This window comes from Manacus candei, unplaced genomic scaffold, assembly GCF_025592945.1.
Source record: "Manacus candei isolate 608988 ecotype Guabito, Panama unplaced genomic scaffold, ASM2559294v1 h1tg000028l, whole genome shotgun sequence".
Classification (NCBI taxonomy): domain Eukaryota; kingdom Metazoa; phylum Chordata; class Aves; order Passeriformes; family Pipridae; genus Manacus; species Manacus candei.
The window spans coordinates 35,040,529-35,053,587 of record NW_026138076.1 but is presented as its reverse complement, the minus strand read 5'-3'; the positions used below and the strand labels follow the sequence as shown (position 1 = coordinate 35,053,587).

General features: G+C 39.2%; 1 long non-coding RNA gene across 2 annotated transcripts in view; it reads right to left on the bottom strand.

The window, feature by feature from the left end:
* The window catches only part of LOC127472112 (uncharacterized), a 126,589-nt gene extending 115,494 nt beyond the window's left edge, over positions 1 to 11,095 (bottom strand). For both annotated transcript variants that reach the window (XR_007904870.1, XR_007904871.1), the window contains exon 1: positions 10,769 to 11,095. This is a non-coding gene — a long non-coding RNA (uncharacterized LOC127472112). The remainder of the gene's footprint in view (positions 1 to 10,768) is intronic.
* Between the last annotated feature and the right edge of the window lie 1,964 nt (positions 11,096 to 13,059).

Genomic DNA, 13,059 nt, shown 5'->3' with positions numbered 1-13,059 from the left:
CCCAGGATATACACCTTCTGCTTTTCAAACAGGAATACCAACCTGGAAGATAGAATTCAATTAAGACACTGTAAGGTTTAGTGAGGACAAGACCCAATCAGGCTAGACTAGACCAGAATATCAAGCTGGAAGGGACCTTGGGAAAAGCAGGACGAGATGGGCCAGCACCCTATCTGGCTGAATTTTAGAAGTGTCCAATATTAGAGAATCCCCCACTTCCCTGGAGAGATTATTCCAATGGTTGATTGTTCTCATTGTGAAAAACTTTCTCTAGTGTCCAACCAGAATCTCCCCAGATGTAACTTGTGCCCATTCTCTTTCCTCTTTTCCATGAGGTTCCTCGTAAAATGGCAATCTTCATCTGTAGCCACCCCTGAACACTGGAACATGGTGATAAGGTCTCCTCTAAACCATCTTTTCTCAAGGCTGCATAAACCCAGCTCTCTCAGCCTTTCCTCTTACAGCAGGCTTCCCAGTGCTTTGATCATCTCTGTGCCCCTTCTCTGGACTCTCTCCAGCCTGCCCCCATGAGTTATGATTCTGAGGCACTAGGCCAGGTCTTCACATTCTTTTAAGGTTGATGCAGAATGTGGAGAGCATTAGGAAGGCTATATTTTAATTAGCTGTAAGATAGAGTTTGTATAATTTTTGAAAGTAATTTTTATAGTTTTCATGCATTTATTAAATCATTTATTCAATCTAAAGTGCCTTGTTTCAGAAAGTCACTGAAGAGGTTCTTGTTAAGATTTCTGGCACATTATTTCACTGTCAAAGACTGACCATATTCCCTCCCGTCCCCTGCCCCACCTTTTTTCCTCCCTGAGAACTGCTGTATAACTAGTACTTCCAAAAATATCCATTCACCCCCTGATTGTCAAAATTCATGTACTGTTTTCAAGTACTTATGAACAGATGCTTACTATTACACCATTTGCAATTTGTTGGGGGCATTTCTTGCCCATGTAAAAAAGTATAGTAACACAATAGTCTGGAAAAAAAGTGTTTATATCTGGTTTGAAAACTAGATGCCACAATTGAAGATGTCACAGCAGAATCTGTACATCCACTACTCAGCAATGAAATGCAAGTGGCAGCATTTGCAGAAAGCAGAATATTTAGGTTGCTTAAACCTAAAAAAAGACTGAGACAATGTCAAAAGGAGAAATAAAACACAGTGACTGCTGTCATTCTACGACAAATGCATTGTGTATACTGAATAGATAATTAGTGACTGTAAATCTCCTGTAAGTGAGGAAAGAATGATTTTGAATTAATTTGAGACACCACTAAAAATACCTACTCTATTTCCACTGGTACTAAGTACACGGTAAACAGAAAGACTGGGATAGTAACTAATTGAAAATACGTCATTAAATCAATTATATGCTTTCAACAACAATAATATTTTCTCTTCCCATCCCTTTTGAGAGGGAAAAGCAGGCATATGAGAAATCCAAACACAGTTAACAGAAGTCTGTAGGGGAATGGACAACTTTCAAGGGAAAATAAATGTACAGAACAGAACTCATCTGTCCAAGGCACAGACTAAGAAGAAGAAAGATGACACAAGTACACAAAGAATTGATATCATGGCTAATAAGAACCATGATACACCTATTTATCCATGATCATTCTACAATTATAAAACACACTTTAGCATCACATAGATTTAAAAAAGTTGGGTAGCAAGATTTTATAGCCTCATATGAATGTGATGATCATCAAGACTAACAAGAGTGTTCAGACCCTGGGGACAATGAAGACAGTTTACAGTGGGAAAACAAAGATCATAATTCTTTGGGTTTTAGTATAATACAAATCCAAATTCACTTTTAGAAGACATGATCTTCTGCTGCATGCTGGTTATTCTCAGTGTCTCCCACTGCAATTTTTAATTTGCTAATTTATCTAGATCTGTGGTTTTGATCTGTTACGGTACTTCCATCATGCCAAAAATCACCTAAGTTATTAGCTTAATAAAAATCATGGTTTTTTTCCTCCCCATGACACCATTACCCTTTTCCTAGAATAATCTGAAGTGTGTACTACCTGAAAAATACTTGCACTACTCTGTGAAAACAATAATGTTTTGATATAATTGGATGACAGAATTTCTATCTTCCCTTAGGAGCAGGCACCATATTTAAGGCAAAATTATGGCAGAGAAAATTACTCGTTGGTACAGGAACCTTAGTTTCAAGTTCCTTCTAAGGGCTCTTCTTTCACTGTTTCTTAGGCAGGCAGCAGAGAGCTGAACCTTATTTGGAAGTACAGACTGTGCCAGATGGAGCAGGCTGGTTTAAAAATCAAAGGAACACAAGGGCCTGTTTTCTGTAGGAGATAAACACAAAATGTTCTGTGCTGCCAGCACTCATGAGCCCTCCTGTACCTTGGTGCAAAGGCATCACTTGGCTTTCAACTGCTCTGACGCCCACTTTGGCTGAGTTGCACCAAGACCAGGAATACCATCATCATGTCAACCTTAACACCATTTCCAAGTGTTATCTATGAGTGTAAAGTACTGGTCTTAATTTGCTGTATTTAAAATAATTAGGTTCAGTGCCTGAAATACTACAGTGAAAAGCTATCTGCAGAATGATGTGGTCTCCACATATAAATATCAGTTTAGCTTCAGAAAAACTCTCAAACTGAATTGACATTGTGTAGTACTTTTTTCTTGGAAAGGGTAATAGTGAAGAGAGGACCAGGTGGGTAGAAGCCTTAAGGCATTCAGTCTGCTCTGTTCAGATCCAAGAACTATTTGGGTCTCATTTAGAAGGCACAAGCACTACGAAGAGTGGAAGAGAATTGAAAGAATTAACTACACATGAAGGTCTGTCTTTCTCTGATATTAATGTCAGAAGTCTCACCAAAATCCTCATGAAGGTCACAAGATTTTTTCCAACTTTTTACTGGACTAATTATTCAGACTCATTATTTTTTTCCTCTCTTGTATAATAACCACCTCATAGCAGGTACTTAATGTGAAACAGCAATACAGATAATGTGAGTAATTCTTAAAGATACAAGCTTGATAAAATTCCAATTTGAACTGTTTTTTTATTTATTATTTTCATTCCCCAAACCTTCTTATAATATCTCTGCCAAGTTAGGACTTGGTCTTGAGGCAGTAAGATGAAGAGTTCATTATGAACTTATAAATACATACTAGATATCTACTACATAGATCCACAAGTAATTATTTTCCTACCTTCACAACCATTTGTCTGCAATATTATAATGACAAATAAAGGTTTCCTCTGTAATTCTGGATAATTTTGTTACTTCACAGTGCAGGATTGAGACTTATAAGTATATGAGTCAGAAATGTTTTCACAGAGGTTTCAGCACTTTCATGGTTTAACCCCAGCTGTCAACTAAGGACCACACAGCCACTCACTCATTCCCCTACCCCCGCTCCCTGGGGTGGAGAATTGGAAAGAAAAGATAAACTTCTGGGGTGAGATAAGAACATTTTCATAATTGAAACAAAATAAAATATAATACTAACGCTACCAACATTAATTGCAATGAAAAGGAGAGAGAGATAAAACCTGAGAGAAACGGATTGGTCACCACTCACTGACTGATGCCCAGGCAATTCCCAAGCAGTGGTCCCAGACAAACCACAGAATCACGAATGGGTAATCAAAATCAAGAATGGGTAAGGTTGGAAGGGATCACTGGTAAGGTCATCTGGACTAAACCCTTCTCAGAGCACATGGCACAGCATTGCATCCAGACAGATTGTATCCCCAGTGAGGGAGACTCCACAACCTCTCTGGGCAATCTGTTCCAGTGTGCAGTCATCCATACAGTAAAGTTCTTCCTCATATTCAGGTGGAACTTTCTGTGCATCATCGTCTGCTTTTTGCCTCTTGTCCTATTGCTTGGCCCCACTGAGAGGAGCCTGGCTCCATCATCTTGACACCGTCTCTTCAGATACCTATAGATGTTGATTAGGTCCCCTCTCAGTTGTCTCTTCTCAAGACTGAAGAGGCCCAGTTATCTCAGCCTGTCCTTCTAAGAGAGGTGGTCCAGTTGTCTAACCATCTTTGTTGCCCTCCACTGGCCTTGCTCCAGGAGCTCCATGTCTCTCTGGTACTGAGGAGCCCAGAACTGGACATTGCACTCCAGTTGTGGCCTCACCAGGGTTGAGCAGAGGTGCAGGATCACCTCCCTTAACCTGTGAGCAATGTTCTTCCTAATGCACCCCAGGATACCACTGGCCTCCTTGTGTCCAGTTCTGTGCCATGGTCTGTTGAAAAAGTAGTGATTGGTCAAAGGTTGGGCTCAATGATCTCAGAGGTCTTTTCCAACCTAATTGATTCTGTGTGATTCTGTCCTGGTCATGCTGCCTTCTGGCTTCCTGTGCACCTGCTCACTGCCAGAATGTGGGAAACTGAAAAGTTATTGATTTAGAGTAAGCACTACTTGTCAACTATCAAAACATCAGTGTGTTATCTACATTATTCTCAGACTGAATCCAAAATCCAGCACTGTACCAGCTACTAAAAAAATTAACTTGATCCCATCTGAAACCAGGACAACCAAGGACCAGGTTGCACATAATACAGCCTTTTTCTTTCATCTAAATTCAAAGCCCTTTTCTGAACTAGTTCAAAGAGTGTGATCTCTAATTTAGCCTTTATATATCTTTGCAAGTAACCAGTAAACTATGAGCCCGAGAATTTGGTGGTTTGTTGGGGAACTTTTGAATCGTTTAAGGAGAAAAATGTATCTACGTGCATTATCCTGAGGCCTCTTCAGTTTTTCCTTTTGGGGGTTACTTTGGCAAGTGCTATGGAAAAACATGCTGTACTAATGACACCACACCACTAGAAACAATTAAGAAATTTGAAGGACTAGAAAGGCGTCCCATCTTCTTACCATAACAACAGCAATAATATGTTCTATTGAACTCTTGATCATATTGAATATGATAATCAGATGATAATGTTACTAATAGCTACAACCCTTTACCAATTTGACTAGGTAAAGGTATTTATTGGGGAAGACTATGATAGGGTTGCGTAAAGCTGGTATATACGCAGAAATGAAGCCATGTGAAATGAGTGGTGTCCTTTAGGAGTCTGTATTTGGACCAGACCCATTTAACATTTTCATAAATGACATACCAGTGGGATCCCTGGAAAAACACAAGGTCAGATTGCAAGGCGGTCTGAGCAACCTGATCTAGCTGAAGATGTCCCTGCTTATTGCAGGGCAGGTGGACTAGGTAACTGTTGAAGGTGCCTTCCAACCCAAACTGTGCTATGATTCTACAACTCTATGAAATACTGTGTTTGAAGTTTGCCATAATTAATCTGGATAGGAAGTCAAAACAGGGCTCAGCAGAGCCTTAGTAATGTTTCTGAGTGATCTTTTAGTGTCTTAAAGTTTGTTTGAAGAATAAAGGGAGAAATCTGATTACCACCCTAGAGGCCAGACAAGTCAGTGGAAGTCTAAGCCATTCAAGAGTTCCCTCACTTACCAGAACTTGTATCATAAGAAAAAGATTTATGTTATTAAAATAATTAGTTATATCATACCATTCAAATGTTTAAATGGCACTAGCAGAGTCACTGAATGACAGATACCCAGTATTTCTGGTGTTGACAGATTTTCACAAAGTGCCATTCATCAATCTTGGCATCATTATTCCTTTCGAAATAGGAGCCACGCATGTTAACACAACATGTACATGGCATATAAGGTTTAATCAAAATAATGCTATTTTTGGATTTTTGATTGACAAGCTCTTTTTGCTGCTCCCTTAAATCAGCTGTGACATTATTAGCACACACACTTCTGATCAACATATCAGTAAATTTCAGGGTTGTTCTAACCATGATTTATCCACAAAAACGGGTAAGAATATTGTTTGTCATGCAGGTCTGTTAAACCCCTGCATAACAGATCATGTTGCTGTGTTCCAGCCATGTGGACCCTCCCTGCAAAGAAAAGATGATCTCTGCATCTCTTCAGCAGATGCTGTAAAACTCATTAATACATGTTCTGGAGACCTGGGCTGTTGGAAACAGTGATGTCAGCTGCTTTCAAATACTGAAAGAGAAGCAGAAAACCAAAATACTCATTTTGGAAGAAGGAGTTTTTTAATAGAATTTCAAACCTAGAAAATCAATATTGATAACTTGGTTATTAAAAACAAATAATAATAAACAGATAGATTTATGTTCATAAGCTTTTCTCACATCTGGAGGAAAAATGTGCTTTGAAGAGTTTTGTTCTGAGCGCCAGTTGTGAGCCGATATAAATAAAAAAAAAGAAGAACAGTGCCGAAACTTTGAGGATGGCTATCAAAATTGGAAGCGACTGGTAAGCCAGAAGCCAGCTTCTCAAAACTGGCATTCAAGAAGGATTCTTCTTAGCAAAAGACTTCTTTTTCTGGTCACAACAAATCATTCATTCATACAGAAGATGCAGAAAATGCTGAAGCTCACCTTTTGGAAATGTACCTTGACATCCATTTTAAGTAAGCCTACTCTTATCATCACAAAGGCCTACCAAGTACTAAATGCAGAGTACTGTACTTCCAAACCCACTCCTATTCCATTTAATTTTTCTTTTTTTTAAATCCACATTAAGTAGTGATAAGGTTAAAACATACAGAGAAGGTATCACAGAGGAACAGAAAATTATGCAAGATAGTTTACAGAATTCATTTTTACCTTGGGAAATGTATGCATGTGAGACAGCATGAGGGACAGAAATGACAATCCCACTGCAGTGAGGGGACAACAGCAAGTTGTGCTTATTTCAATGCTTGAGAGTCTTTGTAGCAAGAAAGCCAAAGCAACAGCTATGGGGAAAGATGAAAACTATCACAACCAACAGTGTCAGTGTTAATGAGGAAACAGTATCAATGCAAACTCTCTGTTGGCCACATGAGTGGGACAATGAAGCTCAATCTGTTGAATGTTCCAAAAATAAAATGACAAATTAAGCATCATCTAACACTTCTAAGAGTACGACAACAGCTTTTGTGTTTCCTGCCGAGAACCATATATTATCATGGAACACATGTAAATACACATTGTATATGCCAGAGCAATTCTTCACCCATAAAAATGTACCCATTCAAAGTCTGACAGGCATAAATGAGAAGGCTTAAAAATTTCCAGCAGAAGTAGCAATAAAATAAAATACACAGTGGATATTGTTTCTATTGGTTACCTTCACAAACCAGTTAATGAACAATATTAAAAACCATCTATAAAGGTGTCCTACAGATGACAGACAATTTTTACTAATGATCTGTAATGCTTGAGATATTAAATAGAATCAAGATGTATGTTGTATTACCACCAAATGCAAGATCAAAGAAAAGAATATACATCCCACTTACTGAGAGAAACTATGGTGTTTCACGAAAGAGAATGTTTCTGAGAAGACCTGATTATAAGCAGAGAACCAACTGATACTACTGCACCTTAACCAAATATCACAGATATTTTAACAGTGCAAAAGGGTGACATCTGTATTATGGGCAAGTGACTTTTATAATGTGAGCCTTCCAATACTCTTCCAACTAACACAGTGGATATAGGGTACTGAAGAACTAAAGACCTTGCAAGAAGTTGCACAAAATTGTAACCCTCTGGACGTTCTGGATCACAGAATAATGTGTTTTGTCTTGGGAGGGGCACAACTAATCACATCAGTAGTTATGTTTTGCAAATGTTTTCTTGACCAACTTGGCGCATGGAACACTCAACAGGGCAACCACCATACTTACAACTGCAGGAATCATGCGGAATAAAAAGCTGATACGCAGACCTTGGCAAAGGTACGGTTACTTAATCTCCAAAACAGGTCGGTAATTTGTCACATCAGTCCTTTTATGAACCATCAACTTCATTATCGCAGTTCACTGCACAAACTGCCCTTGGGAGTCCAATACTAACAGTGTGCAGAGAGAGGTAAGACACACAGTCCAAACCATCTCATTATAGATCCACTTTAAAGAAACACTTACATATTAGGGTGAAACAAGGATCACATTTAGGAAAACAAAAATCAATACAAGGAACCCAAAAGCTAAATGTGTTTTTTCAAGTAATACCATCAAAATGAACTCTAAGAAGCAACCCAGGAAACCATCCATGTGACAAGTATCATTGATCTTGCTGTTAGTGAGCCTGTATGAATAGCATCATTATACACTCCCCATGATTGGTAAAGGCACAGCATGAGACAAGAACTGCATATTTGAAGATGAACCCACTTTAAAACAAAAGATATAAAGGACCTTCAATTTTGCATGTATGTGCCTGCACTATTCTCCAGGTGTAAGTCACAGCAGTGCCTAAGACCTCTAGCCTTTAAGTTGTTGGGTGCTCTGGGGAGCTCTTACTGCTTTTATTGAATTTGTGGGGAGCTGAGTATATTTAGTGCCTTCTTGGCATCATTGATGCAAATTTCCCTCTATGCAGTTTTGAAAATGTGTGGCACAGTAAAGCAGAGATGAAGTTTGCTCGTTAAATTCCATTAACAGCATTAAATACTCTAAATAGGTACCACAGCTCTGTTTTTTTATATAGCTACTGAAGCATAAGAGGATAGTCAGTCTTCTTAAGGATGAAGCCAATAAAGTGTGACAAAACTTAAAATAAAATCAAATTTTGGGAATTACGAAATACTTTGTTCTGCTTAATATCGCCAAGGTAGATCACCCCCAAACCTCTCATGCTTTATCTACTTTAAATTCACTTCCTTTTTTACTCTTAAATTTCATCTTGGCCCTATTATTCTCTTTGTGACACCACTGTGATATTCAGTAGGAAAAAGGTAATTCTTCAAGTTTCTGAAATAGCATTTTCAGAATTTAATATGTACAGAAATTTTGTATCAATTTTACATCTTCAGTTTATCTTTAGATCTGAAAACAACTTACCCATGAATAGAAAAAAAAATATTGAGTTACATTAAGTTGGATTGGAGGCTGGAAGAGAATAGGAGGAGCTACCAAACAGTACTATGGTTTTACTTCCAAAATTTAACTGTTTTATAGGCTAGCTTAGCAAAAAATGCAAGATGATAGCATAATTTTTGGTTAGTTCCCAGCCCACAGGGAAATAATGCACACACATTACTGGTTTTGTTTGCACAGATATGCTGACCTAAACTGACTTCACATTCTTCAGTACATTATATCTAGTGATATTTTCCCTATTTACTTTTCCATATACTGCCTTGGAAGTAGATCAGCTAGAATTGAAATACAGTAGGTTTCAAACCATGGGAATCAAAACCACAGATGGAAAAGAAAAAAAGAGTTTCCATGGTTTTTTTACCAGCTTGTACCAGGTAAGTCTCTGACTCTGGAACAATTGTTTCTATTGTTGTATGAAGGTTTCATTTTTTAAAATGTCAACCAAACAACCTGTTGTACAAATGGATAGTTCTGCTTCCCTCCATCCCCCTTTCTTTCAGCCCTTTTCTGACTGAGCAATAACCAGTTCACACTGGAAGCTCACACAACATGAGTTCCCAAAAATAGCTCGTTGTGGGGTCACACAAACCCTAGAGCCAGCCTAGAGGATGAGATGGGATCATGTGTGTGAAAGAAGCATGTTTGGTCCAAATTTCTCATTACACAGGCTTACTAGTTAGGCACAATCTCAGAAAGCCTATTTTTTTTTCACAAATATTCTTTTGTAAAATATACAATGATTTGGAAGTCTGTCCTGTAACAGTAGAAAACGTCAGTGCCTCCTCTATAACACTCTGGTAAACTCAGCACATTAATACAAATGTGCTTGATGCTTCCTTCTGCTGTTACAGGTGTCTCTTACTTCCCCTGCACCTTTTTTTTTTCAACGGCTCTACGCATCATATTTTAGAACGTGAGGGTCTAAAATGTTATATATTCATATTTTACTCCTTGGATCAGCAGTTTAATTATTAACATATAATCTTAAAAACATTCAGTACTACTGACAATCACACCTAAACACAAAGAGTTATTATCTACCTTTGAGCTTCCTCCTTAAAAGTCTGTTTTCTTCCCATAAGGAGCTGGCAAGAGGTGAGGATGTCTTCTACTACCTGCACAGATCCTGCATAAATGTGTCCATTTCCTTTCCTTTAGTTTCCCCAAAATAACAAAAACAGTGTCTTGCCTTGGTTAACTGACTCTTATCCCTGACACAGAAGAATAGAGGCGAACTAAAAACTGTGGCCAAATCTCGGAGGGTGCCATGAATTGATAGGGTTGAAATGTACTGTGAACTGCTTTCATATTTGTGTGATACTTCATGTAAAAAACCCCCATCGGAGTTAACAGAAAAATGCATCTACTCTCTCTAACACTTCAAATCTTATATGAAAAATATCTCAAGCTGCACAAGGAAAAAACTGAAACAACACACATAAGAGAAATGTGTGATGTCCGCTACAAAAATATCTCAGATACGATTGCATGAAGAGGTCTTTTTGGAAAGCAGAGTTATTCTCGAGTAGCGTAAGGGCTTCTCCCTCACTTTTCCATTCTCTCCAACACTCAAAGCTGAGGTAGGAGTCATTTTGAAGTTTTCTCTTAGAGAAGAGTGAGACAAACCACAGCACCAATAGCCTTGATTTAATTAAAAGGGACAGAAATTCTCTTAAAAGCATCCTTCTGCTTGAGGAACAAAAGAGACAAAAAGCAGAGTAACGCGGTGGGGCTCACAACACTCCCAAGGAACTGTGAAAAATAAAGCGTTCATTGCTGACGAGAGCACAGAAGGGAACAAAACAGCACTACCTCCTCTCAGTAGCCTGGCGAGCCTCACAATCCTCTCGGTGGTAAGGCCTGTGCTTCCCACCGCCCCCGCAGCCTCCAGGTGGAAAGGATAAGAACGCTTGGCCAGGGCGGCAGTGCCAGGCCCGGGCCCGGGCCCGAGTCAGGGCGTTCCCAGGGCGAGGGTCCGTCCCGGGGGGCGGGGAGCTGCAGGTGACGGAGGTGAGAGCAAAGGAGCCCGGACCTCCGCCCGCCCTGCGGCCTCGGCTGTGCGCAGGCAGGAGGAGAGCCGGTGAGTGCTGAGGGGCTTTCTCCGCTCTCACCCGGGTGGGAGCTGTGCCTTCCCCCTTACACACCACGGGACCACAGAGGTTTGTGGCTCCTTTAGCTGAGAAGGCACAGACAGGACTTTAGGGGTTTTCCACGGGCCTATTCCGCTGCCTGTACCTGTGTGTGAGCTGGCCCCTGGGGCTATAGTGTCAGCCTGAAAATTCTTCACCTTGTTCCATCGCAGAGGGTGGTGCTTGATGGCCTTACCTGGGGAGAGATGAGGGCGGGCAGGTGGCACTCGGTGTGGCCATGCTGTAAAGCTTTAAGGGCTAGCAGCTCCAGGCTCTTGCGCTCACCCTCACGTGTAATGCTACTTGTCATGTCTGTGCTAATGATACGAGCTGATTAGATTTGAAGCTAAGATTATGCAGTGGCACTTCCTCCATTTCCAGAATTTATTTTTTTTTGAAGGTCAGGTAATTAGATTACAGTGCATTGCCTTGAAGCATTAATTTTAAATATAGTATGTTTATTCCATTTTTTAGACCACTATGCCTTTGAACTCTACTAAGCAAAATGTTCATATTTTTATATTACTCCTTAATAACTAGGGTGTAAATACACTAGATATTATTTTGCCCTAATATAAACCAAGAATTTCTGAGCTAAGTCACATCAAAGGTCCATCTACTCCTCAACTGCTGAGTGTCTGTAAGACTAAGAATAGGGGAAGGATACTTCATATGCTCTTAGCCTTGTTGGCATTTTCAAGAGCCTTGCTAGGCTCGAAGTAGCTCTGATTATTTGGTAACTGTCTGAGTTTCTTGCCTGTCATCCTTGAATTCATCTGGTCTTTGACATACTTGAATCTTTTGTTAGTGAGTTTCATAGATCTGTTTTGTGATATTTATATTGTGGAATACAAATGCTTTGCCTTTCACCTATCCATTGTGAAGCCAAGCAGACTTATTCCCCTTTATTATGCTGGCAAACCTTAGAGGAAGAAAATCCCTCCTCTCATTCTGTATCTAACATACCAAATACAGCTGAAATGATCACTATAAAACGATATGCATCTCTGTTCATGCTCACATATAGCAAGACCCACCTCTTATAGATGGATGTGCCTTTTATAATGGCTGCAGCTTAGCCAAATTACTGTGCTTGGTTAATTCTTCCCAAAATTCAAGTAAAGAGAAAAAAGTAAAATACTTGTATTTTTGTACCAAGATGCCATGCTAGAATTGGACCTAACCTGAGATAATGCAGTCTATCTACAGACAGCTGTGTTTCCAGAGTAGACACAGAGCACAGCAATATCAAACAGTAGCTTTTCATACATAAGTCTTAACTAACTTTTACTAGTCTTTTGGAGGAGATAATGGACAATCAGAAACCCTTTCCTTTGAAGGTCTTGGTATGTAAATACTGTGCTTCAGTACTGAATGGCAGTTCTAATTTCCCTCTACCTTGAAGTATGCCAGGCTAAATTTTTAACATTTTTTATCTTTTTAACATTTTGATCAAATTTTTGCTCCCACTAGGTGGCATACACTCTAAATGCACATCCTTTGGGGGAGATCATTATAAGCCTGAGTGATCCTAGATTGTATCTTTCTTTTCCTGCACTTTCCTAATCATTCATTTCCATACTATCTCTTTTAGTTAAAATTTAAGACTAGTACTAGGTACAGAAGGACTTCTTGTCAATAGTTGTAAAAGCCAGGCTTTTATACAGGCTGTATACTATATATACAGGGTATGAACACCTTAAATTATTTGTAGCAACCAAAGATTTAGGCAAAATTGTTTCCAGCTCTCAGTCTAAAAAATGATACATGCACATTTGAGTAGGTTTCTGTTTGTTTTCCACTGTGCTAATCTTGTTCTTTGTTCACAGAATCCATCCCTAACTGTCCCTAACTGTTTCTCTTGTGGTATTCAGATGTTAAAGTTCAAAGAATGTACGTTATTTTTATCTCCTCGCCTAGGATGTGATTCCTTAATAAACTTCAGTGCCTGCTTATTTATTAAGTTTGTGTTAA